This window comes from Punica granatum, chromosome 1, assembly GCF_007655135.1.
Source record: "Punica granatum isolate Tunisia-2019 chromosome 1, ASM765513v2, whole genome shotgun sequence".
Classification (NCBI taxonomy): domain Eukaryota; kingdom Viridiplantae; phylum Streptophyta; class Magnoliopsida; order Myrtales; family Lythraceae; genus Punica; species Punica granatum.
The window spans coordinates 9815189-9822970 of record NC_045127.1 but is presented as its reverse complement, the minus strand read 5'-3'; the positions used below and the strand labels follow the sequence as shown (position 1 = coordinate 9822970).

At 41.6% G+C, this 7782-nt stretch overlaps 1 pseudogene; it reads left to right on the top strand.

Annotated features, from left to right (window-relative positions):
• The first annotated feature begins 5099 nt into the window (after window positions 1-5099).
• LOC116203028 lies at window positions 5100-7530 on the top strand (annotated as a pseudogene).
• The last annotated feature ends 252 nt before the right edge of the window (window positions 7531-7782 follow it).

Here is a 7782-nt window from a genome sequence, read left to right as displayed (position 1 = left end):
TAACTAAAATTCCTACATCTGCAGTAAGCTTTTAGAATTTCATTTGGGAATTGGTACTACAAAGGCTTTTGATTGATCGGTTTCATATATTTAAGGTGAATACTTTGTGTGTGCATCAGCAGAAACCTTAATATGTGTCGCAATGGGTGTTTACTCGTTAGTTTCTGTTCTTTTGATCGATCAGGTCTATTGGGGTTCTATTCTTCTTTGCAACAGAAACATCTCGGAATGATCTATATATTTCTATGCTCGTAGTTAAACATTTTGGTTGAATAAACAAAACAAAGAAATTAATACTGCAACATCCAGAAAGGAATTCAACATAGCATCAAACACAAAAGACTAATTTAATCCAATAATCTGCATGAATTATTCCAACATTGGAACACATCACAGCTACATTCCATACGCATCACTAGCGATGATTAACTAGACAAAATCCTTGCGGGCACGATAATTTGACATACCTCACCACCTCTATGCCATCAAGGGAGGTTTATAGGTCAGGATGTCATCCTCTAGCTTCTTGGCAAGATCACCATAAACTATATTTGGCGGAGGATTGGCAGACTGCTGCACAAAAGAGTAGAGGGGAAAAAGAGAGGATATTAACCAATTGGAATAACAATATGTTTAGAATTTACAGTGACCAGTCAATATACGAGATGATAACCATCTACGGAGGCTTTTACTATTTATTTAAGCAATGCTTTTCGATAGGGTACTTGGAAAAAAAGAAAAAACTCTAGGAACCCGTTGTTACTGTAATAAGATTGGGGGCCCTTCGAACTCCTGTCCAACATGGGGATCATTAAGCCTGCGAATTTTCAGCGCTGCGTCCGCTCCAATGGGCTGACTAAGATGATAAGACTCTTGGTTCCACCCTTGCTACGAGGTAATCGGGCTCCGCTGGGAATATTAAGAGGATAGTGTGCATCGAGATCGAGCTCCATTGGATGTCATGGGAATCTTTGATGGTGGAAATCGAGTGGAGGAGCATGATTCTTACCGTGGACGCCTTTTGGACGAATTTCCCCAAGTCAAAGCAGTCAGAGTAGTGCTTAACAGTTAAGTCTTACTAGATACACAACAATAGAATGGAATGAAAATTCATCATTTTACTCCAAGTATATAGATACTTGTATGAGTTAGAAAGAATATTCCATTTGGAGGAAAATTTCTTTACAACATGATGGAATTGTCATTCCTTCAAAAAACTTAGACTACTTATTCAATCATTCCTACTAAATTTTATATATATCCTATATTATCTTTTAGTTTTATATATCTAAACATATAATATATAGAACGATATCATGAAAAATATGTTCATCTAATTAAATTTAATTCATTTTCTCTAATTCAATATAAAAATAACTATTTTTCTCTCAATATAATTACATTCACTATACAAAAATCCATTACATTTCATTCTGACGTACCAAACGTTTTAAGGAAGGCCAAGTGAATGGCACGTGCCAGTCCAAGCTTAAGCTCGTTTGACTTTGGGATGCGTGCCACACTCATTGGAGTCGATCCTGACTTCGATTCATGTGTGTTTTCAACTGAACTGAAGTGCAATTCCAATTGTCAGATCCAAACTTTAGTTCGGTGAGTACTCGTGGCGAAATAGCTCGAGAAAATGTGTCTTTTGCAATTTTATACAAAATTTACAAGATCGTGCGTCAAAGCTGTCCAAAATTTCATTGTTTGCACATAGTCTGAAGAGCAACTTGTAGCTTACTCCTCGAGTGCAACCTTTGGGCAAGCCATACGCTGTTTCAAAGGTAACTCGATCCCGACGCCAAAGACATGGAAAGCTTGCGTCTTTGTTTCTGATTAACAGTGGCATTGTCCTCTGAAATTGTCAAAATGCAGCTTTGTCGCGCTGTTCAGGTGTCTAACTTGCAAAAATCACAACTTCTCAACCGTATGGAGTTTGTGATTGAAAATCTATCAAATCGAAGTTGATTCGATGAACCTTGACGCAGAGTAACTAATTGCGATATGTTGATTTGCGCATGAATACCAGACAACAACCTTCTATCACCTGTTGATTCTACAAATACCAGAAAATAGGCATCAAATTCGAATCAAATCCGAGATTGGGAGAAAGAGCACGGTAGCTCCACAACTTTATTGATAATTCGAATTAACTGTCTCCAACCCTAGGGCTGTACAAAACTTAAATAGGTCTTAAAAACACTTAAATTGCATGAAAAATATAAACTTTCCTAAAATTACAAAAACGCCCTAAATAACATAAAATTGCCTATTTGAGGCCTTAAACGATGGAATTTGCCTTAAGTATCGAAAAATCACGGCAAAGCCGAGAGTTTTGCTCCGGAGGCCGTTTCCCTTGACATAGGATTGTCAGAACCTGTTTTTCTCCATATACCGACTTGCCACTTCTTCTACCTCATCAAACCTCCTCAGGAAAATGTTAATTCGCCAATTGAAGTCCATCAAGGCCACTTTATTGCAGAAGCAGTGTGTTCAATCACTGTCATGATTTTCTTTCCTCTACCGTTCTTGGTCGAGTCTGTCAAGATTGCACCTTTCTTCGCCAAATAGGGTCATGGTTTTTTCATGAGCATGGAATGGCCTTCCTAGTCCACCTCCAATGTCGGTCGTACTTGGGCTCGGGCTAAAATAGGGTGTATATGCATCCCTATTTATGGTTTTACTTGTCATTGGCCTTGCGAATAGCTACTTACCGAGCATGTCCAACCATGTATTAGTTAAGGGAAGCCCCCGGAACTTCCTCCCGGTGCTGTTGGATGCTCTGGCTTTCATCACCAGCCTCAAGGAAAGGTAGCTTGGAGTTTACCCGTTTTGGCGTTGTCTGCTGCACGGGGAACAAGTCCGATTGTCCCATAGTCTAGTTTTCAATTCAAGGATTCTTCGAGCGAATGGCATTCTTGGGCGATGCCAAAGAACTCGTTTCTCTTTGAGCTGATTCCTTGGTGGATCGGCTTCCTTGCCACAACCTAATGAAGGTTCGCAGCGAGATGCTTGATTCGGGTTGTGGACTCACACTGACAGGAATGTAACCGTCCCTGTCACGACCCGAAATTTCTGCAGAATTTCCCCTTATTTTATCGATATCCATTATCACATAAACTACTAATATAAAACCTGCTTTATATAACTCCCAAAACATATAATCAATCCAGCAAGCTCTCACATATATAGATACATTCCAAGAGAGCTACATCACTTAACCAACTAAACAAAAATATCAGGTTGTAATATTTATCAAATTCATTCTATACAAAAAGGATACCTATCAAATAACTAAAGTCTCTATATAGTCCTTCGAGCTGATTCCCGATATCCAAAGAGTTTCCCTATGCTGCTAGGCTAGCTCCTAACTCATCTGAAAAATATATGCAGGGTGTGAGCTGCATCTCAGTGAGTACAAAACTCCATAATGAAATGAACTATTATTAATTAAAAATATATTTTTAGATGAACAAAGATAATATTAGCATACCTAAGTCTATCATTTAATTCACCAACACAGCATGACATACATTATACACAAATAATTACTAAATTGACTCTTAAACAATCAATCATCTTTATAACCATATAATAATAGTCAAATTAACCATTAACTCAGTACCATTTAACATTCATACACTGACTATATTCAACTCTAGCAAGTAACACGGTTTTCACGTAATAACTTCAGACAACCTCTACAAGCATCACATCTATAGCAATCAGATCAAATAAACAATATACAAGACAATCAATCGATATAGCCATAGGGTTGCATTTCCCTTGCGACAAGTTAGGACGGTATTATAACTCCGCACTTCTCACCCATATCATCCTCAACTCCCCAATAGTCATATCTCATAAGCGGGGGCCGCCTATTAACCTCTGGAGGTAAATGTTGACCTCAATTTATATTACGCCGGGTCTAGCGGCTGATTAGGCCCCTTTTTCTAAACTGCCAAGTCCAGCTGTCCCATGGCTATAGTCAACCAAGTCACGTTAACATACACAATCACAATTAGTCCATGAAAACAATATATAACACAACCAAGCAGCAAAGCCATAAAGAAACAAGCAAATATAAGAAGACCACCACCTAATGAATTGCAACCATGCCATCTCACCTCATATATTCATACCAAATTCTTATTACCTAATTATCACAATATTTCTTTAATTACACTCTGTATAATTTTTGTATTCATATAATATATATATATATATATATATATGTATATATATCATTTTACAAGGGAATATAGTACTCACAGAATAACCATAGGAGCATTTCCCTTGTTTCCTAGCTTTCCACAAAAAAATCTTGACTCAACTACTACTTCTAACTCCAGCCAATTAACCAACCAAAAGCAAGCCACTTCTCTACCTGCAATTTAAGCATTGCTTAAAAACAAAAAAATACTAGTTCAAGAAATCCCCCAGATTGCTGGAACCTATGCATGAGCAAAGCTAGTGCATCCTTCAACTTCCATTGATTATGCTTCAAAAGGATTTTGTCCATGATAGAAGAATTAATAGAGAATCAAATTTTGAACCTACGACAGAACCAGATAAATCCAATGTCATCACTTCAACTGTGATATCTTTCAAGATCACATGCAAAACACAAACTCCAAGAAAACACCCAGAGTAAAATTTCGGCACTAATCAGGCTACTCTCTGAAGTGTTGAGTCCTTATATCACTTTCCTACGCCACAACCAACCAAAAATGCAAGATTAAACTCTTCCTCCACCCTCACTTCACCTGATAACCGGGCTGAGACTGGCCCGGATAACCGGGCTCCTAGGAAACAACCGAAATCTGATGCTACAGGATTGTCTTCGACATGATGAAATGAGCACCAACTAAATAGACACAATGTGAATTTCTAATAGATTTATCTCTTAATTAGCGTGTAAATGACGTAACTCAGCCAATAACATGGCATATAATATGTGCTCGCAGGGGTGAAATGGAGATATAAAAGCATCAAGGCTTTGTAGGCTGTAGCATTTCAATTCACAGCCTGCAAGCCCCAATAATTCAAAGGCAATGAGCAACCCAATATTTTCCTTCTTCTCATCTTCATTGTTCATGCCAGTTCTCCTCTTCCTCGCGATCTCTTTTTTGTTAACCTCATCATCTTCAGTTCACCAGAACTGCTTTCTCAGGAGAGGCTCCGCCCTCTCTGTTGATGATCCGGATGACGTCCTGAGTTCCCCAAATGGTACCTTCTTCGCTGGGTTTCACCCAGTTGGCCGTAATGCGTACTCATTTACTGTATGGTTCAGTAACTGATCCTGCATGCTTGACTGCATCGTTTGGATGGCAAATCGACACGAACCAGTCAACGGCAAACACTCAAAGATCATCCTCGACAAGCATGGAAATCTTTTCTTGACTGATGCCGGCCACAGGGTTGTCTGGTCCACGGACATAACCTCATCTTCATCAGCCACCTATGTTGGGTTGCACCTTCTCGACTCCGGAAACCTCATACTTCGTAGCTCTGGCCCTAGGCCAAGAGATGATACAGTCATGTGGCAGAGCTTTGATCACCCAACCAATACGCTTCTACCTGAACAGAAGTTCACCCAGTTTACCGAGCTTGTCTCATCCAGATCCAGTGGAAATATCTCCTCAGGCTACTACAAATTCTATTTTGACAATGATAACGTCCTCCGGCTCCTTTACAGTGGCCCTGAGATCTCGAGCGTATATTGGCCCGATCCTGCCGTACTCCCTTGGGAAAGCGGGAGGACCACATACAATGATAGTCGGGTTGCGTTGCTAGACTCTCTGGCAACTTCACCTCGTCCGACGATTGGAAATTTTTGGCTTCTGATTATGGGGAGAAAATTCCAAGAAGGCTGACGTTGGACGTCGATGGAAATGTCCGCCTGTACAGCCTGTTGAGGAGTGGTGAGTGGGCTGTCTCATGGCAGGCAATCGATACACCCTGCCAGGTACATGGGATTTGTGGGCCCAATGCCATATGCCGGTATAACGCAAGTTCTGGGAGGAGCTGCTATTGTGCCCCAGGATATGAGAGGAAGAACCTTAGCGATTGGTCTCAGGGATGCAAGCCAAAGTTCGAGAGCTTCTGCAAGTTACCTGATCCTAAGACAGGTGAATTCATCCGTTTTCCACACCTGGATTTCTATGGCTACGATGAGGACTTCTACCCGAATTACACCTTGAATCAATGCAAAAAAAAATGCTTGGAGTTGTGCAACTGTAAAGGGTTTCAGCACAAATTTCTAGAGGACAGTAGCAAGCATAATTGTTACCCCAAGGTGTTGCTATTGAACGGACGTGCCTCGGCCGCTGATCCTGGGAGCATCTATTTCAGGTTGCCCAAAGCCATACTGTCCTCTGACCAACTCCAGCAGGAATCTTCCACCTTAAATTACTCACACAGTCCGAAGGATGTTGAGCTACAGAGAGTATATTCCAGAAGCCGTAACAGTGAGTTGCTGTTGAAGATTCTGCTGATTTTGGCGGTGGTGATTGCAGGATTTGAGGCCCTAGGGGTACTCCTTGTGCTATGTTTTGTAACCGGGATACGGAAAACGAAAGATGAAGCCAGGCAGGGGTATCATCTTGCTGCTCTGGGATTCAGAAGGTACACATACGCCGAGCTCAGAAAGGCTACACGGAATTTCACTGATGAAATTGGAAGAGGGGCCGTAGGGAGCATTTACAGGGCAATCCTGTCGGGTGATTGGGTTGCAGCGGTGAAGCGGCTTAATGAGATGAGCCTTCACGGAGAGGAGGAGTTCCTCGCGGAGGTGAGCACGATTGGGAAGCTCAATCACATGAACCTGATTGAGCTATGGGCTACTGTGCTGAGGGGAAGCACCGCCTTCTAGTCTATGAGTACATGGAGCACGGCTCATTGGCCGAGAACCTATCCAAAGGCACACTAGACTGGGGAAAGAGGTTTGATGTTGCAGTCGGGGCGGCGAGGGTACTTGCCTATTTACATGAGGAGTGCTTGGAGGGGGTCTTGCACTGTGACGTGAAACCTCAGAACATATTTTTGGACTTGAATTACCAACCCAAAGTGGCAGACTTTGGGCTCTCCAAGCTTCTAAACCGAGGGGACGTAAAACATTCAAGTTTCTCTAAGATTAGAGGGACTCGGGGCTAAATGGCACCGGAGTGGGTTTACAACCTATCAATCACGTCCAAGGTTGATGTGTACAGCTATGGGATTGTACTGCTAGAGATGGTCACAGGGCGGAGCCCGGGGGTAGGTGTGCTGGATGCCAGCGCGGGAGGTGAGACAGAGAACCGAGGGCTGACTTCTTGGGTGAAACAAAAGATGAGCGGAGAAGTTCCAATGGCGACAAGGATCGAAGAGATCGTCGATCACTCCATAGAAGGAGGATATGATGTGAAGAAGGTCGAGGTTCTGGTTGCAGTGGCCCTTCAATGCGTTGCAGACGACAAAGATGACAGACCCACAATGAGCCAAGTGGTCGAGATGCTCCATCGCTGTACAAATAAGGCTGAAATCTAGTCCCAAGTCTATAATTGTGGACTGTGCCTCATTATATGTGCAAGGTCTTTAATCTCCTCCGACTGGAATCCCGATATTTGCAATAAGCGGAAAGCATGGCTGATTAGATGTGTATTTGGTAGCTAATTTCGTCTGACTAATGCTGCGTTTGGTTTCAAAATATGATTTTAAAATCAGATTTTGATTTTGAAAAAGAGTGGTATAAATGGGGTCAACCCTTTGATTTTGTATGAGTTATTTTGTTTTGTTGTT